Genomic DNA, 20,452 nt, shown 5'->3' on the forward strand with positions numbered 1-20,452 from the left:
AGTGCCGCATCTCTGTGCATCTCCTGCCGTTGCAGTGCGCCCGCCCCGGCCGGGGTGGGGGAGTAGTCACGTGCCGCCATCCGTCCTCCCCCTCCGCCGTCATGGCGCCCTTTCTCCGCCCCGTACCGGAAGCTCAGCTAAATTTATATAAAATATAACATCAAAGGTGAGTGATTGGCTGGCAACTTGAGGCGGATGGAGGCCAGAACTGATGTTATATACATTTACGCAGCATGGTGAAGTTATCTCCCCATGTGACTCCAATATCTTCGGCCACTTAAAAAACAAACACTTAAAGGTGAGCGGTTCCCCTGTGACAAGGAGGTGCAGGAGACCGTGGAAACCTGGATTCATCAGCAACCAAGGAGTTTCTACACTGAATCCATCCACTCCCTTGTTAAGCGCTGGATCATTGCATCAATGTCAATTATGTGTAGTTGTAATGTTACACATCAACTGTAATTAAATATTCTTTGATTAAAATATTGTTTACATACAACCGTAGTCTCCCTTTTCATTTGGGCACACCTTATATATGATCTGTAGACCCCATTTTCTATGCAGATGTCATTTGTTCATTATGTAAATGGTAGCGTCTACAAAACTCCTATGGACAAATCGGTACTCTTTACTTAGAAGGGCGCCCATCTTGGCCATCTCGGGCATTGAATGCACTAAAAAATCGGGTGCGATGCGACCGACGAGATGCCCGAGATTTCCCATAGGGAACAATGTTAAATGTCTCAATTGACCCGATTTTCCTGTTCAATGCCTCAATTGACCCGATTTTTCCATAGGAAACAATGTTAAATGGGCCACAGAGGCCAAATAGGCACCCTGAAGTGTATAATGGCCACCCGAATTGTTAACGCCACCCCACGATCAACGTCAACCCGAAGCCTGGCGAGCGGCGGCGGTACGCGTCCTACGACCTTTTCATACCCCCACTATCCACGTCGGCGTGGAGTTGAGAATAGAAAGTGTGGCGAGCGCAGCGAGCCAACGAGCCCGAAGCGTGGGGAGCGCAGCGAGCCCCGCGAGGGGACGCGGATACCTTCACAGGTATCCGCGTCCCCTCGCGGGCTTCACAGCTGTCCGCGTCCCCTCGCGGGGCTCGCTGCGCTCGCCACGCTTCGGGCTTTCTATTCTCAACTCCACGCCGACGAGATTTTTTACTAACGATGCCCACGATCAAAATCGTGGGCGCCGTTCTAAGTAAAGAGTACCGACAAATCTCTACTTACACTCCAGCAAATGAAATTGTAAAACTCATTATGGCCCTTATTCTGGTTGCCACGCAGGGAATGGTGGTGGCACTGTGCATACGCAACCAGGACAGCGGGCGGGGGTGGCCCCATTAGCATATGGGAGTGTGCCCACATATGTAAGTGCCTTGAAAGTCACTTTTATTTGCATGCACGCACCACATCCTTCAATGGTCGGCAACCATCAAAAGATGTGGCCGTTCCCCCCTGGCCTGCGAATGGATGTTACTTTGTGGATGTTACTGCAAGAGCCAACCATTCACAAGGCGGGCTTTGGTGTAATCACAACGCGGCAAATTTACAGCCTTGCGAATCTACCAGAATAATCCCCTATATGTAAATTACAAGACAGGAAGTGATCACATACTCACCTGCTATTAAATGGTGCCCTCCGGGATACCAGGTGTAGGGGGTGAGGGAATTCCAGCAGATGTAACGGGATGCACTTCTGGAAGTCAGAACATCGCCTCTAAATTCCGGAGTCCCCTGTGCATTCCGGGAGTGCGGACCAGCATGGATTGGAGTCTAAGAAAAGGGGGGAATCACTGATATCATTTCTCTGACTGAGCCCTGAAATGTCTTTTTCGCAATTATCATACATTAAATGCTGTTAAATCTATGTATTACATGACATGCAAATAATAGTAAAGCGTGGAGCAGATACTGTATAAAACAATATATGAAATTCAACGTAGTGGAACGATCACATTGTAAATAAGCTGGAAACTGATTATAGCCGCCGGCCAATGTAACAGGTGAAGAATAGTCAGAGCGATGAGCTGACGCCTGGGAACCGTGTAATGTATATTGAGCTCTCTGCTGGCCACACATCAGACCAACTTTCCTCCAACCATCCAACTAGTTGCTTGGAGGGAGTAAAAATCTGGTACTGGATGGGAACAAAGGACAATCAGAAATGTGCTCACAAACCCAGGAAAACTGACTAAAACATTAAGTCAAATTGTTTAAATCAAACAGGTCCAACTACTGTACCGTGTCTGAGCGACAGTTTTTGTCCTTTTCCAGATATTGGGAGCAAATTTTTGAAGTAAATATTACATTTGCTCCCATCCAGTGCCAGATTTTTATTCCATCCAAGCAACTAGTTGTACCCACCTGAAGTAGCCCAAGTAGACCAACCCTGAGAGGGAGAGTGATCAGATAGTATACAGGGCATTCCGGGGGAAATACAGACACCAGGGTCTCCTTATAGAACAGATGCTAAACCAACTAAAATACAGATTTATTAGAAGATGATTATAATACAGTTCCTCCATCCGGTGCGTTGTTGGCCGCTGGAGTGGGCATTTCAGCTCACACCGGCCGGGGAGGGACGGGCTGAAATAAGTGACCAGTGGCTTTGCGTGGCTAAACCTAATCCTAATGAGCACAAACAGCGTGATAAAAGACATCAATAGAGTATCACCCTATCTCCTTGGGGTAATTCAGACCTGATCACGTGGCTGCGAATTTGCATATCAGCCGATTCTTCATAAACTGCACAACGGCCCCTAGTACCCATTCCAAGTCCTTCTATTACATTCCAGACTCTTCACCCACTCTACCATTGTAGCAGCATCCTCCTCTCCCCCCCATGTCAGCCTGCCCACCTACACCCCTGCTCTAGCAGCATCCTCCTCTCCCCCCATGTCAGCCTGCCCACCTACACCCCTGCTCTAGCAGCATCCTCCTCTCCCCCCATGTCAGCCTGCCCACCTACACCACTGCTCTAGCAGCATCCTCCTCTCCCCCCATGTCAGCCTGCCCACCTACACCCCTGCTCTAGCAGCATCCTCCTCTCCCCCCATGTCAGCCTGCCCACCTACACCCCTGCTCTAGCAGCATCCTCCTCTCCCCCCATGTCAGCCTGCCCACCTACACCCCTGCTCTAGCAGCATCCTCCTCTCCCCCCATGTCAGCCTGCCCACCTACACCCCTGCTCTAGCAGCATCCTCCTCTCCCCCCATGTCATCCTGCCCACCTACACCCCTGCTCTAGCAGCATCCTCCTCTCCCCCCATGTCAGCCTGCCCACCTACACCCCTGCTCTAGCAGCAGCCTCTTCTCCCCCCATGTCAGCCTGCCCACCTACACCCCTGCTCTAGCAGCAGCCTCCTCTCCCCCCATGTCAGCCTGCCCACCTACACCCCTGCTCTAGCAGCAGCCTCTTCTCCCCCCATGTCAGCCTGCCCACCTACACCCCTGCTCTAGCAGCAGCCTCCACTCCCCCCATGTCAGCCTGCCCACCTACACCCCTGCTCTAGCAGCATCCTCCTCTCTCCCCATGTCAGCCTGCCCACCTACACCCCTGCTCTAACAGCATCCTCCTCTCTCCCCATGTCAGCCTGCCCACCTACACCCCTGCTCTAGCAGCATCCTCCTTCCCCCCCCCCCCCTGTCAGCCTGCCCACCTACACCCCTGCTCTAGCAGCATCCTCCTCTCCCCCCATGTCAGCCTGCCCACCTACACCCCCGCTCTAGCAGCATCCTCCTCTCCCCCCATGTCAGCCTGCCCACCTACACCCCTGCTCTAGCAGCATCCTCCTCCCATGTCAGCCTGCCCACCTACACCCCTACTCTAGCAGCATCCTCCTCTCCCCCCATGTCAGCCTGCCCACCTACACCCCTGCCCTAGCAGCATCCTCCTCTCCCCCCATGTCAGCCTGCCCACCTACACCCCTGCCCTAGCAGCATCCTCCTCTCCCCCCATGTCAGCCTGCCCACCTACACCCCTGCCCTAGCAGCATCCTCCTCTCCCCCCATGTCAGCCTGCCCACCTACACCCCTGCTCTAGCAGCATCATCCTCTCCCCCCATGTCAGCCTGCCCACCTACACCCCTGCTCTAGCAGCATCCTCCTCTCCCCCCATGTCAGCCTGCCCACCTACACCCCTGCTCTAGCAGCATCCTCCTCTCCCCCCATGTCAGCCTGCCCATCTACACCTACGCCCTAGGAGGCAGGGCGGGAGGAGGTGGGGCAGCGATGAGAGAAGAGGACAGCGGGCAGGAGGAGGCAGGTGCATCCAGCAGTTGGGCACTGTGCGGCAGGCACTGCCGCTGACCGGGGACGGTCAGGAACTGATATATGTTACTGTATACGTATGGTGAGGTCTCGAGGAAGTGACGGGGCAGCGGCCAGCAGCGGGGCAATGTGCGGCACTAAAGCATGGGGGCGGGAGAGTGTATATCTATGGTTTTACTTTTTTTTTTGTGGGCTATGAGGTGTTACCTGCAGGCGTCGTAATGGGCGTTACCTAGGTCACGTGGGTACGACCCTAATGAATCTTTTTAAAATAGCTATGCACTCCCCTCAGTGTAATTGTCTGGTAGTTTATATTGCAGCAATTCACACTAAGGGCCTGATTCAGCAAGGCTCGGTAAGCAGGGGTCAACTGCTGCTTGGCGAGCTCATAACAACCATCCGAACGCTCCGTCAGTACCATGCGAGGGAGTGTACTCACACACATATCCCCTCGCACACAGCTGGGTTAAGGCTCTGGAGGGCCCAGGGGACTTTTGACAGGGGGGCCCTGAGGTCTAACATTAAAATCATATTACAAATTTGTGTGTGTGTGTGTGTGTGTGTATATGTGTGTATGTGTGCATGTGTGTGTGTGTGTGTATGTATGCATGTATATATGTGTGTGTGTGTGTATGCATGTGTGTGTATGTATGCATGTGTGTGTGTATGTATGTGTGTATGCATGTGTGTGTGTATGCATGTGTGTGTGTGTGTGTGTGTATATGTATGTGTGTGTGTGTGTGTGTGTGTGTATGCATGTGTGTGTGTGTGTATGCAGGGATGCCGAGAGGGAGGGGGAGCAGGTACAATTTACCCGGGCCCGTCAGGGGGGCCCCGGTCTGGACACACATTTTTTTTTATTTGGTGGGTCTGAGTGCGCCAGAGTCAGCTTTTCATCAGCGGCATTGGGAGTGCGGATGTGGGTGAACGTGGGGGCAGCAGCATCCCAGAGGTCCTTCCTCTCTCCGACTACAGGGTCTGCTGAGAGCCAGCCACGTGACTTGGGAGCTTACCGTGGCTCAGCGACAAGAGAATACTTAGGGTAGGTAGTCCCTGGATTCCAGGAGGAGCTGAGTCAGAGAGAGGCCACCTCCCTCGGGAGTACCACCCACTCTGCAGAATCCAGCCCGCCCCACTCCCCACATTCCCATCCCAGCTGCCACCAGCAGCAACAGGTGCCAGTGCCATGTCTCCAGCCCAGCAATCCCAGACCTGATTCCCCACCCATGTCCAGGTCACTGCGTTCCAAGGTGGAAGGTGGATGGCTGGTTGCTCTGTGTCTGTAACAAGGTCCGCAGAGTGTGCGGGGAGCACTGTCCGTGGGGGCCCCACAAAGTTGTTGTTCCGGGGCCCAGGATTTCTCTTGGCGGCCCTGTGTGTATGCATGTGTGTGTGTGCACATACATATCTTTTATTGACATATTAGAGCCTGTGTGACCCAGAAATGTTGCAAATATGCTGTTTAATAAATGCAATGTAATATAATGGTTTAATACTGCACTGCCATGCGTGGTCTGAATTCATTCCTGTCCCTCAGCAGGGGGATGGAATGGGATGCCGGCAGTCAGAACATCAATGCAGACCTCCCAATCAGTTGGGTAACTACAGAGGGTGCAGAGGATGCAACTGCTGTAGGGCACGGGGGCAATCCCCTACACCCTATTTTAAGTTGATTTTTTTTTTTAAAATAGTAGTGCCGCCTTGGCAGAGGCTGCGCCACTGTCCTGTTACTCCCCCCTTCATCGCCGGGTGGGAGCAGGAAACACAGCGGCTGCAGGATCCTATATGAGGACTAATTCTGTCACTATGGTGGGTGGGAGCAGCAGGAAGCCCATTGGCTGCCGGCTCTCAAGAGACCAGTAGCACCGTGGCGGCATGTCACCTTACCCCCTCTCATCTGGCTGCCGGCACCTGAGGAGACATGTGAGTCACTGTGGCAGCAGGGGACGGAGAAGACCCAGCGGCTGCAGGAGCACTGGAGGAGAAAAGTTACTGCAGCTGTGGGAGGAGGAGGAGGCCTGCGGCTGCCAGCGCTGTGAATGTAAGACCCTCCATTGCTAGTGAAATCAAGACATGCATCCTCTCCTCTTCCCCCATCACCCTCTGTAACCTCACCTCGTCACATCACCTCACCAACTCTATCCCTGCCACACCCCTCACAATCTCTCCCCTCACCACCTCTCACCCCGTCACCTCACCCCTGACCTGCATCCTCTCTTCCCCTCATCATCCCATGTCACCTGACCACCTCTCGCCCCATCACCTCACCCCTGACCTGCATCCTCTCCTCCCCCTCATCATCCCTAGTCACCTCACCACCTGTAACCTCACCTCGTCACATCACCTCACCAACTCTATCCCTGCCACCCCCAAACAATCTCTCCCCTCACCACCTCTCGCCCCCGTCACCTCACCCCTGAACTGCATCCTCTCCTCCCCCTCATCATCCCTAGTCACCTCACCAGCTCTCGCCCGCCCATCACCTCACCCCCTCTCTATCTCACTCCTGCTGCTCTCTGTCTCCCCCTCTCCACCTTCTTTTTTTAGCACTCACCCCCCATAAAAGCATTGTAGTGACAAAGGTGGTGGTTGGAGGTCATTTCAAGATTTTGCTATTGGGCCCTGAAAGTTCTAGTTACCCCCTGATCCCAATCATAAGTATGTGGGGCAGGCCAGCGTCAGGCTGGAAGAAAATTAGGTTTTGGCAATAGTGGCGGAGTTAGGGTCAGGCTGTGGGCAGGAGGGTTCGGCCACTAGAAAGAAGGGGGGTTAGGGTTAGGCTGTGGGGCAGGAAGGTTAGGCACTAGCAAGGAGGGATAGGATGATGGCATCTGTATTCTGACTGCCGGCATCTACACCACCAGTCATCCTCATAAATAGTATACGAGTATACATACATATATATGTATATACATAGCCTATAGGGCATACACAGACACATACCATACATAGACACAGGGCATATACTGTATGCACATATACCATACATATACACAGGGCATATATGCATACCCTCCAACATTTGATTGGTAGAAATCGGTACACATACGAAAAGGGGGCGTGGTCACAGGTAAAGTGGGCGTGACCACACCCCCTTTTCAAATGTGTACTGAGCATTTTAAAAATGTAGAAAAATTATTGCATACAGAAAAATGAATACATTTTACTTATTTACAATATTCCAGCAGCCATCACCGTCACAAGCATAGAAAGAGTGCTGACCGCAGCCTGGCTGCACGGAGACATACCCCGTACCACAGCCGCCGCTCCCCACGCTGCTCTTGCTCACATCAGCCTGGCTGCACAGTGCACAGAGACATACCCCTGTACCACAGCCGCCACTCCCCACGTTGCTCTCACTCACCCCGGCTGCACAGAGACATACCCCACGCTGCTCTCGCTCACCCCAGCCTGGGTGCACAGCAACAACCACCCTGTCCCCTGAGTGCACCGGGTCCGCGATGTGTGACGTCATAACGTGTCGCACGCTGGCCTAGGACCCGAAATGCACCCTTGGGAACGGGTGCTTTGCCCAGGGAGCGCTGCGCAGTGCGCACCACTGACTGTCAGCCTCAGCCAGGAGGAGGATGCGCACCACAGCCTCTGGAGCCAGGAAGAGGACGACAGTCAGAAAAAAAAACAGTATATTTGGGAAAAACGGTACATTCGGTACAGTTGTTATTTGCCGGTACAGACCATTCAAAAACGGTACTGTACCGGCAAATTCGGTACAGTTGGAGGGTATGTATATGCACATATACCATACATACACACAGGACATACACACACACACACATACCATGCATACACATGTGGCATAAACACACACTATGTTTATAAAAACACACAAGCTATAGACATTATTAAAGCAAATAAGCCCCACAAGCAATCACACCCACTGCTGCTACCAAGACATCACAGTGCTCACTGGGCCAGCATACAGTGATGTATTAATGGTTCTTACACTCCTCACCCCACTGCCTATGCCCCTTCTGCTGGCACCAACAACAAAGCACACATACCTGGGGAGTCAGCCTCACCAGGACAGAAGCAGCTCCATCTCACAGCCCTGTGAGGTGTAGAGAGAGGAGCTGCCTGAAAGCCGAGGAACTGTGCGCTGCAGCGCCACCTATCTGAAACTCTACAACATTACACCCAAAACTGTCTCCATGTATTCCCCACAGCTCAGCTGTATATATATATATGGAGGGGTGATGAATTGATATTTAATGAATTCATGGCTTATATCAATATTAATGAACACAATCTCAGGTTTACCTCTAACTTTCAGCACAAAAAGATCGAATTCCTTGACATATTATTGAGTGTTGAAAAATTTCCTGTTGTTGAATGTATTGAAACATCTACCTACTTCAAGGCGGTTGATTCCAACAACTACCTAGATTATAGGAGTTGCCATTATGGTCCCTGGCGTGATAATATTCCCTATTCACAATTTCTCAGGTTGAGGAGAAATTGTTCCGACATCGCGGTTTTTGATGATCAAGCCTCCATCTATACCGAGAGGTTCAGAGAGAAAGGTTACCCTGAAAGCATCATTAAATCAGCATTAACAAGAGCCAAAAACCTAGACAGGAGAAATCTCTTGGTCACTAAAAATGACGCTCCCCCTCTCCCAAATACTAGTACTTCTTATGACGCTATGTTTACAACACAGTACAGTAATGGGGATAAAGAACTGCATTCGATGTTCAGGAAACATTGGAACGTTTTAAAGCTGGACCCAATACTGGCCAATCATTTACCAGAATGGCCAAAAATTGTTTTTAGACGTGCAAAAACAGTCAAGTCTATGGTTTCTAAAAGTCAGCTAGTAAGTCTGTTGTCACGGGCTCCTAGTGACACTTTTTTGTCAATAAAGGGTAGCTTCCCTTGCAATGGTTGCAAGGTATGCCCCTTTGTTGAAAAGGGTCCCAACATATGGGATTCAGATTGCAGAATCAAAGATTTCATTAACTGTAATTCTGTCTTTGTAGTTTATCTTCTTAAATGTGGATGTGGCTTAAGGTACGTCGGGAAAACTAAGAGGTGCCTTAAGACCCGTATTCTTGAACACATTAGAAACATCAAGCATGGGGTCACAAACCATGGGGTATCCCGACATTTCAAAGAAGTACATGGTTGTGACCCTTCAAGCTTACGTGTGAAAGGTATCGAAAGAATACAGCAACCCAAAAGAGGGGGTGATATGGAAAAGTTCTTACTTAAGCGTGAGACGTCATGGATTTTGACCCTCAATACGCTGGTCCCCCATGGTTTGAATGAGGGGTACGAAATTACCCCTTTCATCAACTAATTGTATGTGTTCAGAGCCTCTGGTTATGTTGTGAAGTCCAATATTCACTAACTACTGCTTAATAAGTTGTACTTTACCTAACTGACTGTATTGGGTCGATCTTTGTGCTGTGTCGACAATGTATGTGCATTTTACTAATTGGTGATTTTCTATGAGATGTTTATTGCCTCATTGCCATACATGTTTATGAATTAATGTGGTATTTTTTAAAATTGTTTTTTATGTAATATTTATTGTATTTTACAGCTGCCAATATACGTGAGCGGCCGTTTTTATGATTATCAATTTTCTAATTTTTTATATGCTCTATGTACTATAGATGCATTTTTTGGTATAAGGTATAATGCCTATTTTTTAAATATGTTTTTTTACATATTCCGTTTAGTTGTTAGACGGCTTTTTGCATCTATTAACAAACAGCTGTGGATTCCCCAGCTGCTTTCCCATTTGCCCAGACGAGTCGGGCCCTCGCACTGTGATTGGCAGTTGTGTAGTATGTAATGAGCATGAACGTTAGCAATAGCCTCTGACGAAGTCCCCAGTGACGAAACGCGTCAGGGCGTGGCTTGCTACGTTCCTGCTCTCCTGCGTCTCCTCGGACGTCTGTTCTTCGCCTACCGGTGTCCCGCTTCCTTGCGGCGCAATCCAGCGTCAGCACGCCACTGAGACCCGGCGCAACTTACAGCACGGACCGTGTGAGCAGCCTGTCGTTTTTGGTTATACTGTTTAAGCCGTGTGGTAGCCAGCCCACAGTGTCTTTACTACAGGTACGGGCAAACTGTTGTTGTACCTGGGATTTTACCGTGTTGGTGTCCAATAAATCTCTTTTAATACACCAGGAAGCGCTCTCTTCCCATTCCTTTGTTTTATCCAGATTGTTTCTCCGCTGAATCCAGGAGCTTGTTGGAAGATTGAGCTGCAGCCCTTAAAAGGACTTTGGTGCCCGTGTTCCCCTGAGTTAATCTCAGGTGGTGTTGCTGGACTCATTGAATTTCACATACTCTCAGCGCTACAATATTCAAGTATTTATTTTATATATATATATATATATATATATATATATATATATAAAAAGTCAGCTGGTTTGAACGGGGACCCTTTCAGAGAGGGGGGACTGGGGATACATATCCCCTCCCCCCCAATCCGACCCGCCAAAGTCATTCGGTGTCAGGGATTGGAAATGCGCAGAAATGCGCAAACCCCGACCATCAGGGCTGGTTCCGAATTCAAGGCCTGATTCAGTATCGCTCGCTAAGCAGTGGTCAGTTGCTGCTTAGTGAGTGGCATAACTCGCGCCCCCTGCCACCGAATCCTATCGGTAACATGTGAGGGGATGTACGCGAACATATCCCCTCACATGCGGCCATCAAATGATTTCTCTCCTCTTAATATATAAACTGAGTCAGCCGCCAGCCCGCCTGCGTTCCCAGGGAACGGCCAGCGTTTTCATGGGGACGCTTATAAAACGCTGAACGTTCCCATGCTCCGGCCTTTGCCGCCTCCTCCCCTACCCGTGCAAGCACCTCACCTTTGACAGGTGTCGAAAGCGTTCGCACAGCGGCCCTACACTTGCGTATAATTGGCCATAAGCATGCGCAGAGCAGCACCATCAGTACACTGGAGACGATCACTCCTGAATCACCCCCTCAGATAGATACGCGCGATCCTGAATCAGCCTCCAACTGCGCTGTTTTAGGACTTAATGACAATAAACTTCCTGTCATCCAGCAGTCTAGTAATCTCTGAAGTGTATGAAGGGAGTCTAGTTACAGACCTGTACGTCTGATCCTCTTTCAGCACCAAGACAGCTCCTCTGAATCAGGGCAGACTTCTCCACAGAGACTGGCAAATCTCTGAACTTCCTCTGCCCTCTGGCACCCACCCAGTGGCGCAAGTAGAAATTATTTTTTATCGGTACTCTAAGAGAGTGTGCCAAAAGTGGGTGTGGCCATGTGTCATGAGGGGGCGTGGTCATATGAAACTAAACGAGTGTTTACAGGACAATAGGGGCATGGCCACATTATGACACATGCCGTGATGCCCATTACGCCCCACAAGGTAATGCCTATTACACATAATATCCCTCACCGTAAATTCCACTTCACATTATGCGCCACACGTTAATGCCCATTACTTATTAAACCACATGTCATTATGCCCATTACATGTCATTATGTCACACACCGTAATGCCTATTACATATTATGTCACATAAGTGCCGCTTACCTACATGCTAGATGCCTGGAGCTGCGTGCTCGATGCCAGGAGTTTTGTGATTGTTGGCACAGGGGGTTTCATGTTTGTTGCCATGAGAGGATTACATGCTTGCTGCCATGGGGGGTTCCATGCTCATTGCCATGCGGTGATTACACATTCATTGCCCAGGGGATGGAAAAGGGTTTACATGTGATGTTGTCAGACTACGTGCAGGTGTGTGACCGTTACCTGATGTTCCTGTTCTCCTCTCGGCACTGCTTGGCTGCTACCTGACTGCTTCACTTGCCTGCAATTCAGAGGGCGGAGGGACAAAGGCACCATGGGAAGACAATACCCAACACAACCACACAGAATGGTCAACACACGTGAGGACGGTGATCAAAAAGGATTTATTTTTGAAGCGAAAAGGACTGTGAATCACCGCTATGAAAATGACGAAACAATGCAATAACAATGATAACAATTGGCAGTTTATGAAAAAAGACAATTCTCCCTCATGATATTGTGCGCGATGGGGTCACTGTGGCACCATAGGCCGCACTTCGCACAATACACTGCAGTAAATGCAATACACTGTTCAACAATAAATTCAATTTAGAGATGAAAGAATAAAGATATTCTATAAAGAAGATATCGTGCGCGATGGGGCCACCTGTAACACCTGCAGGCCGCAATTCGCACGGTATACTGTCGTGTAACCAATTCAAATCATCAAACAAGACATGCAATAGCTTTCACATGAATGAACATAGTATGCAGTACTTATACCTTGCATAAATAGCCATAAGTGTCCAGGCTAAAAAGAGCGAGTCCCTGAACTGCGCAGTTACAGTATTTCCAGAAATAAGGTACCTGTTTGGCCTAGGTGCACCGTGTCTTTTAAACAGCTAGTAATGGGATTTGTAATCCAAGGCAAAAGAGGTGTCTGTAATTTTGGCACAATGCCAACATTGAAAAGGGACTTTGCTGAAGAAAAGGCCTGGGTCCGGGTTCTGGCTAGTCAAAGGCACTTGGTTGAATAAATGGGTTATCCGGTTCCAAGTAAGGAAGGGTGAGGGTAAAGGCAGTCCCTGTATGCTGGGCCGTGCCTCAGGCTAAAATGGCACTGTGCTGGGTTAACTTGTGGCAGAAAAAGAGGACAGGCCACAAGGCCATTGGGGAAGGTGAGATGGGTAACTGGTATGTGGGGTGTTGTCAGGGTACCTGCACATCTGTTGCTGACTCCTGTCAGGGCTTTCTGGGGACACACAGGATCTGTGCGTGTCCTGCTGTGCGGGGACTCCTCTACACGAGTGTGGGCTGCAGGCTCTCTCTCTCCCTCTCTCCCAACCAACAACCACCACTGGGAAGCTGCTGCAGAGGTCTCTCTCTGGCTGCTCTGTCCTGCCTCTGCTCCATTCTTCACCACTCTCCTCAGCACGCCCAGCGTAACGCGCTGCTTACTCCTTACTCTCAGGCACACTTCTGACTGACTGCCTTCCTGGTTCCTCTCACTGCTCACAGCAAACTGGTTACACTCCAATCTGCCCAGCAACAGGCAGGTCTCTAACTTCCTGCTTCTCCCAGCACCTTGCTGGGTCCTAAAGTCCCTGCTGTCCTCCTTGCTGCTGCGGGGTGGTTGCCTAGCAACCCCCCGAAATCCTGTGTATTTTTAGGCAGCCCTGGCCACCAATGATTCTGTGGCACCAAAAAGGGGGTAGCCCAATTCTGGGATGCCACATACATCCTTGTTGCCCAAGGCGGGGGGATTACATGCTTGTTGCTCAGGGGGCTCCCTCCAACCATGTCGGCTCATGCCCCTCCTGGGCCCCTGACCCCAGGCTGATTGGCTCCGGAGCTGCACTATATTTGAAATGGCTGAGAGCCGCTGGAGGGGTGAGGAAAGCCTGTGGCGCTGCGCTCCACTCTTCTAGTCTCTCAGTGGCAACGGCAGAGGTGCTGGAGGGGTGGGGGAACCTGTGGTGCTGCTCTGCTCTCTCCTTCACCTCTCATCGGCGGCACACGCCAGAGGGGTGGGAGAAGCGCAGCAGGGAATGCGAGGTGATACGGTGTATCGGCAACATATTTCTTAAAGGCACGCCATACCACTCCGTACTCCCTTATTTGCACCACCGCACCTACTCCAGCCAGTCGATGCACTCTTGTCAGCAGCGGTTGCGATCGTCTTTTAGGTAGCCATCCTGACTGGCCAGGACATTGCAGGATGCTGCTGTACTACCTTTGTGAGTACAGGGCTGCAGCCATTTATATCACTGCAGCTCGTGCCAATTGTTCTTCACTGCACAGGTTTGATCGGGTTAAAGAACATACAGCCTCATGGCTGCAAATGGTTCCCCTGTCACATCTCTCCTGCTCCTAGAACACACAGTGTAAAAGTGTACAAGGAAGCCAATATTGTGTATTGTGATTTTGTCATGTTCCTTCCCCCTTTATATTTCTTCCTTCTGTATCCCTCTCCTTTTGCAAAAAATAAATAAAAATTTAAATTCAATAAAATTACTGGGTACTTGTGTAGTTTCACGGCGCCAATGCGCGCACAGTGAATCTTTTAAACTTGGCAGCCTGCCAGAAGCTCTGTTTAACTGTGCGCGTGCCGCTCTAGCTGTTCTCAGTGCAGCGCGTGGCTGCTTTCCTTATGTAAGCTACGTTATCTGCATAGCGCTGGGCAGCAGCAGTGCACCCAGCGCTGACAGGTCACTGTGGTACTTGTAGTTCCACAGTGAAATAGGCAGTCCTGCGTACCGCTGACAACCCGGCAATTTAGACTCCTGCGCACCGCTGACAACACGGCAATTTAGACGCTAAAGCGTCTAAATCCAGAGACTCCCTGAACCGGACACCCCAGCAATTTAGAAGTCTAGATTTAGACGTCTAAATCCAGACTCCCTGCAAACCACTAAGATGGGGGCATCTAAATTTAGACGCTAAAGCGTCTGAATTTAGTAGGGTCTAGGGGTACACTATTAAACCTGTTCACAATGACACTAGTCGACATAACAGCTGTCGACCTTGTTAATTCCACTATCCACGCCAACCCAAAGCGTGGCGAGCGGCGGCGGTACGCGTCCTACGACCTTTTCATACCCCCACTATCCACGTCGTTGTGGAGTTGATTTTATAAAGTATGGCGAGCGCAGTGAGCCACCGAGCCCGAAGCGTGGCGAGCGCAGCGCGCCCCGCAAGGGGACGCGGATACCTTCACAGGTATCCGCGTCCCCTTGCGGGCTTCACAGGTATCCGCGTCCCCGCGCGGGGCTCGCTGCGCTCGCCACGCTTCGGGCTCGGTGGCCACACTTTATAAAATCAATTCCACGCGACATGGATAGTGGGGGTATGAAAAGGTCGTAGGACGCGTACCGCCGCCCCTCGCGGGCTCGCTGCACTCGCCACGCTTCGGGTTGGCGTGGATAGCGGAATTAACAAGGTCGACAGCTGTTACGTCGACTAGTGTCATTGTGAACAGGTTTAATAGTGTACCCCTAGACCCTACTAAATTCAGACGCTTTAGCGTCTAAATTTAGATGCCCCCATCTTAGTGGTTTGCAGGGAGTCTGGATTTAGACGCTTTAGCATCTAAATCGCCGGGGTGTACAGTTCAGGGAGTCTGGATTTAGATGCTTTAGCGTCTAAATTGCCGGGGTGTCCAGTTTACGTGCCCCCGTTGTCAGCGGTGCGCAGGACTGCCTATTTCACTGTGGAACTACAAGTACCACAGTGACCTGTCAGCGCTGGGCAGCGCTGATAACGTAGCTTACATAGGGAAAGCAGCCACGCGCTGCGCTGAGAACAGCTAGAGCGGCACGCGCACAGTTACACAGAGCTTCTGGCAGGCTGCCAAGTTTCAGACACAGACTGTGCGCGTAGTGGCACTGTGAAACTACACAAGTACCAATTACTGATGTTAAACAAACTATAACCAGAAATGTAAACAACAAAGTGATTGGCCGATAGTTTGGGGGTATCACAGTTGCAGGGTAATTACTTTTTTGTTGTTCAGCAATGTCAGTATTGCTTTGGCCTTGTATCAGGTTGTCCTAAAACATGGGTCTTCAACCTATGGCCCTCCAGATGTTGTGAAACTACATGTTCCAGCATGCATTGCCACATTTTTTTCTACAAGAGCATGCCAAAACTGTCAGGGCATGCTGGGAAATGTAGTTCCACAACATCTGGAGGGCCACAGGTTGAAGACCTGTGCCCTAAAAGGTTATCCTTCTAAGCTGCCCAGTCCCCACTGAAGAAACGCATCCCCATGATAATACAGAATGTCCCCACCCCATAAGTCACAGTTAGGATGGTGCTTGCTGAGGAATCTGTAATTCATTTGCTGTGTGCCACCCAGAGCATTTATAGATGAGGAAACAAAGCTTAATTGTTGGTTCATGGGACCACAAACCCTTATCTCACATTGGACCAGATGTATCAAGCTTCAAAAAGTGATAAAGTGGGGAGTGATAAAGAGCCATACAATAACCTCCAACCTGTCATTTTTCTAACCCAGCCTGTAACATGGCAGGTAGGATCTGATTGGCTGGCTGTTTATCTCTCTCTGTTTTATCACCTTTGAAGATTGATACATCTGGCTCATTGTATCTGAGTCTCTTTGATGTTTTCTGCAAATCCAGATGTGCTTTGATGCAGTCTCTCTAATAATGGCTTCTTTCTAGCCACCCTCCCATACAGGCCAGTTGTGTGCAGAGCTTTTCATATTGCTGACTGGTGCATCCTCACTCCCACCTGAGGCACTGAGCTCTGTAGGTCCTCCTATAATAATAGTCGGCTACCCTGTGGATCTCTCACCAGTCTCCTGGCTCTAGCGCTGACTAGTGATGGGCGGCTTGGTCTAGGCAGCAGGACATAGCTTCCATTTCACCACTGATCCTACAGTGGGACATCAGAGCACTTGGCCTTTATTATTGGCTATTATCTTGTAGCATTTCCTGCCTTGGGCATGTCTATAACTTTATCTGTTAGGTGAATAAAATGCTCCTTGGTCTCCAGTCTCACAGCTTTCCTTCACATTCTCCACCTGACCAATGTGATTTCAATGAAAGGGAGTTTGTCCATACATATTATTAAATGAATATTGTATTATATCAGATAACAATCTCCTGTTTATATTGGAACAGGGTTATTTATACTCAAAGGTCATACATATGATAAACTCATTATTGTATAAGTCTATCAAAAATCTACGCAATAAGAATAATAGTAACCTACAATCAACAGCAACAACATCAGCAACTGGTTCAGTTAAGCAGAGCAAACCCAAGCCTACAAGGCTTATTCTGGCAGGGTGATGGCTTGGCGCAGTAAGGGGTCACAGCAACATTCTGTGGCTTCTGATTTATATTCTGTTCCCCAGTGGCACCAGGTTGTCTTTATAGGTGCCGGATGACTGAGCGGCAGTCAGGATTCCGACAGTAATTACATCAACGTCGGAATCCCGACTGCTAAAACCCTGACAGACGGGCAGCGGCTATTCTCCCTTGTGGGGGTCAGCTGATGTGTAACATCCATTTGCAGGCCCTGCGAGGGAATAGCCCTTGCGAATGGGTGGTGGCCGGGCCACCATTCGCAAGACCGGGTTTGGTGGACTCACAAGGCTGTGAATTTGCAGCCTTGCGAATCAACCAGAATAACCCCTTTATCTGTAGTGTTATGTGGTGTGCGTCCACAGTGCCTCCAAAATCAATGTTTCTGCAGTCACAAAACACCAGTCACAGGACAAATCATTATTTATATTTTGGGGATTTATATGCAGACAAGATATATATATATATTTTACTTCAGACCCAAAGAACAGGGTAAGAGGAAGGGGATAACAGCGCAAGGAGAGTAGCAAGGGAAATAAAAATACAAATTGGGAAATTTAATAAAAACAAATATTAAAAATGCTTTGAGCTCATAGGTCCAGCTAAAATGGCAGTTTAACCCTTCCAATACTATAGGCCTGGACCTCCAGTCATGGACGGGTTAAAATGCTACAATGCGATTAGTGTCTTATTAACTGTAAGAAAACCATACTTACAGGATTGTAACATTAAGAGCAGAAATGACGTCAGAAAGACCGATCGGGGGTCTTGTATCTGGGTCCTTAATAATAAAGTCACCACTTCATCTTTTTGCGCAGCGCTAGCGCGCCGCGTGCCCAGTTTAGGGAGGGCAGATTCACTATCTGGCACTAATGACTGCCCCCCTTCTTTTTGAGGCACAATATTGGTCCTCGCGCCATGTTAAGATTAAGTGCACTTTTGTGGTTAGAGAATTAAATACAAAACAAACAAGAACCAAAAAAAAAAAAAAAGGATTCACATAAAATACAATAGAGCACAAAGATATCTCAGTAACGTAAAACGGCTTGTGCAGCCTCTCGCTTAGTGGCAGCAGCTAACAGGTCAGACTGCTGAGCTACACAGCTTGCGGAGATGGTTAACAACAATCGGAGATGGGGTCTTCCTGGTAACTTCAATCAAGGATTGGGAGGGTCACAGATTAACATACAGAAAATCATTAGCATGGGGGGAGAAGCTGCACCCATCCTCAGCCTTTACATTCCCCATTATTGGACTATGGAAATCACATTTTTCTTGCGTGGGGATCGTTCTCTGTGTCTCCAGTGTGATGGTTTACTGATTTCCAGTTGTGCCCAGTTGATTCCAGTGCTGCTTGGTTTGGTCCAGTGTTGAACAGCCAGTGAGGAGTTTGGGTCACCCCAGGGATGCCCGCAGTCTGGGGGGCATGGAGGGGGAGGGGCACGGGCAAGTTTTCTGTGCAACAATAAAAAAAAAAAGGAGAAATGTGTTTTGTTCCAGCTGTTCAACGAGCGCGTCAGTCTCAGAGTCGGTAAAAACTGAAATAATAGTCTGTAACTTGTGAAGGATCCAGAGAAGTGTCATAGCATCCTGCTGCTCCCTGAGAGACAGAAAGAGGGACAGTTAGAGAAGACTCCTGCGTATGACACATGGACACTGCACAAGTATCAGACAATAGAGGGGGATGTCAGGTGCTAGAAGGCGCATCTATTGCCTAATGACCTTACACTAATACTGGCAATGTAGCATAATCGGTGTCTGGTTTCTGGGAAGACTGGCGCAGTGTAATCCAAGCTGATGGCTGAGTATTGGTTGTAAATGCACTAAGGACACTGGTGAGTAGATCAGAACGGCTTACCGGAGGTGACACCTGCAGGTGAAAGGTGAAATCCTGGGAAGGAAACAACTGGAGAGACCATAAGTGGTACGATGATGGGATCGGCTGGGTACACGCTCCAGAGACCTGGGGGAGAGAAAAAGTTTCCATCAACTCCCATTACATTTACTACCAAGTGGACATGCATATAAAACTACATTGTATTAGCTGCTTATAGTCTCTGATCATGCTATTGCAAATGCCTGTAGCAGCCAGGGTCTATGGTACCATAGCAGGAATCTGGCGGCTTTAGGACCCTTGCCTTATGCTGTCTAGCTAGCCCTAGGGTGCTCAGCACAGGCCGGAGACTTACAATGGTCTATGACACAGGTCTTCAACCTGTGGCCCTCCAGATGTTGTGGAACTACATGTCCCAGCATGCCCTGACAGTTTTGGCATGCTCTTATAGGAAAAAAATGTGGCAATGCATGTTGGAACATGTAGTTTCACAACATCTGGGGGGCCATTGAAGATCCATGGTCTATGATATATTTGGGAGAACCATTTCACCTTGTGTGGAGTGGAGCATAGAAACTTAAGTGACAGCTCTGTTGAACAGCCTAAAACTTACCTTCATCTGCACTTTAGCATACTCTGAGTTGCTTGCAGCTTTACGGAACTGTGAACATTGGGTCAGGGCTAAAAAAAAGGGCAAAAGCGCTTATTTAGAGTTTAAGATTTGTAAGTTTGTTTGCATATTATTGCGCAATCATATAGATATTTAAGCACTTAGGTGTTACAGCAAAAGGTTGAATAGAGAGTTATTAAATGGTACAGATATTTGAATGTGTTCAATTTAAAGTGATTAATTAAGAGTACAATAAGAATGTTCATTGGTTGTAACATAATACAGTAGAATTGTAGAATACATTTGTTTACTTTAAGAAAACATCTAATCAGTCGGTCTTCTCTGCGGGCGTCCTCGGAGATTTGCATAGTCTCCGAGGTGCTCGTAGCGGGGTGGGCATACAGTAGGCGGGCAGGGGGCCTTCGCAGGGTTTCCTGGGCGTACTCACAAAAATATTGGATGCACCCAGGAAATGCTGGGCATCAGCAAGTGAACGGGGGTGGCTACTTGCCTTCCGGGGGCCAGCAGCAGACGTCACCGAATGTCAGCTGCCCACAATGTTCACGGAGCAGGGTGCCACTAAATAAAGTCACCAGGGAGTGAGCGCTTCAGAAATCGACCATCGAATGATTTTGGGAAAATATGCGAATAGCGGGGTGTGGGCATTTGGGCGGTGCTACAAAGCTCACAAAGAAGCAAAATAACACTGCTTTGCGAGCCAACCAGAATAAGGGCCATACTGCTTATTAACGGGTGCAAGAATAGTGTAGCCCTGGCAGAAACAATGGTTAAGCATAGAGAACCCCAAGTAGGCATCGGCCTGGCTGCGTTCCCATGGGAATGCCCAGCATTTCATAGAGACGCCCATGCCACT

At 49.3% G+C, this 20,452-nt stretch overlaps 2 long non-coding RNA genes across 2 annotated transcripts in view; both read right to left on the reverse strand.

The window, feature by feature from the left end:
* The window catches only part of LOC146045875 (uncharacterized), a 127,712-nt gene extending 114,088 nt beyond the window's left edge, over nucleotides 1–13,624 (reverse strand). The window contains exons 1-2 of the long non-coding RNA XR_014465648.1: nucleotides 13,023–13,624; nucleotides 1,637–1,790 (exon numbers count right to left, since the gene is read on the reverse strand). This is a non-coding gene — a long non-coding RNA (uncharacterized LOC146045875). The remainder of the gene's footprint in view (nucleotides 1–1,636; nucleotides 1,791–13,022) is intronic.
* Nucleotides 13,625–17,588: 3,964 nt separating this feature from the next.
* On the reverse strand, nucleotides 17,589–19,069 carry LOC146045340 (uncharacterized). The gene is made up of 2 exons (XR_014465418.1): nucleotides 18,993–19,069; nucleotides 17,589–18,589 (listed from the first exon to the last, which is right to left on the reverse strand). It is a non-coding gene; the product is annotated as an uncharacterized LOC146045340 (long non-coding RNA).
* Nucleotides 19,070–20,452: the final 1,383 nt, after the last annotated feature.

This window comes from Crinia signifera, chromosome 11 (assembly GCF_055691185.1).
Source record: "Crinia signifera chromosome 11, ASM5569118v1, whole genome shotgun sequence".
In the NCBI taxonomy this organism is placed as follows: Eukaryota; Metazoa; Chordata; class Amphibia; order Anura; family Myobatrachidae; genus Crinia; species Crinia signifera.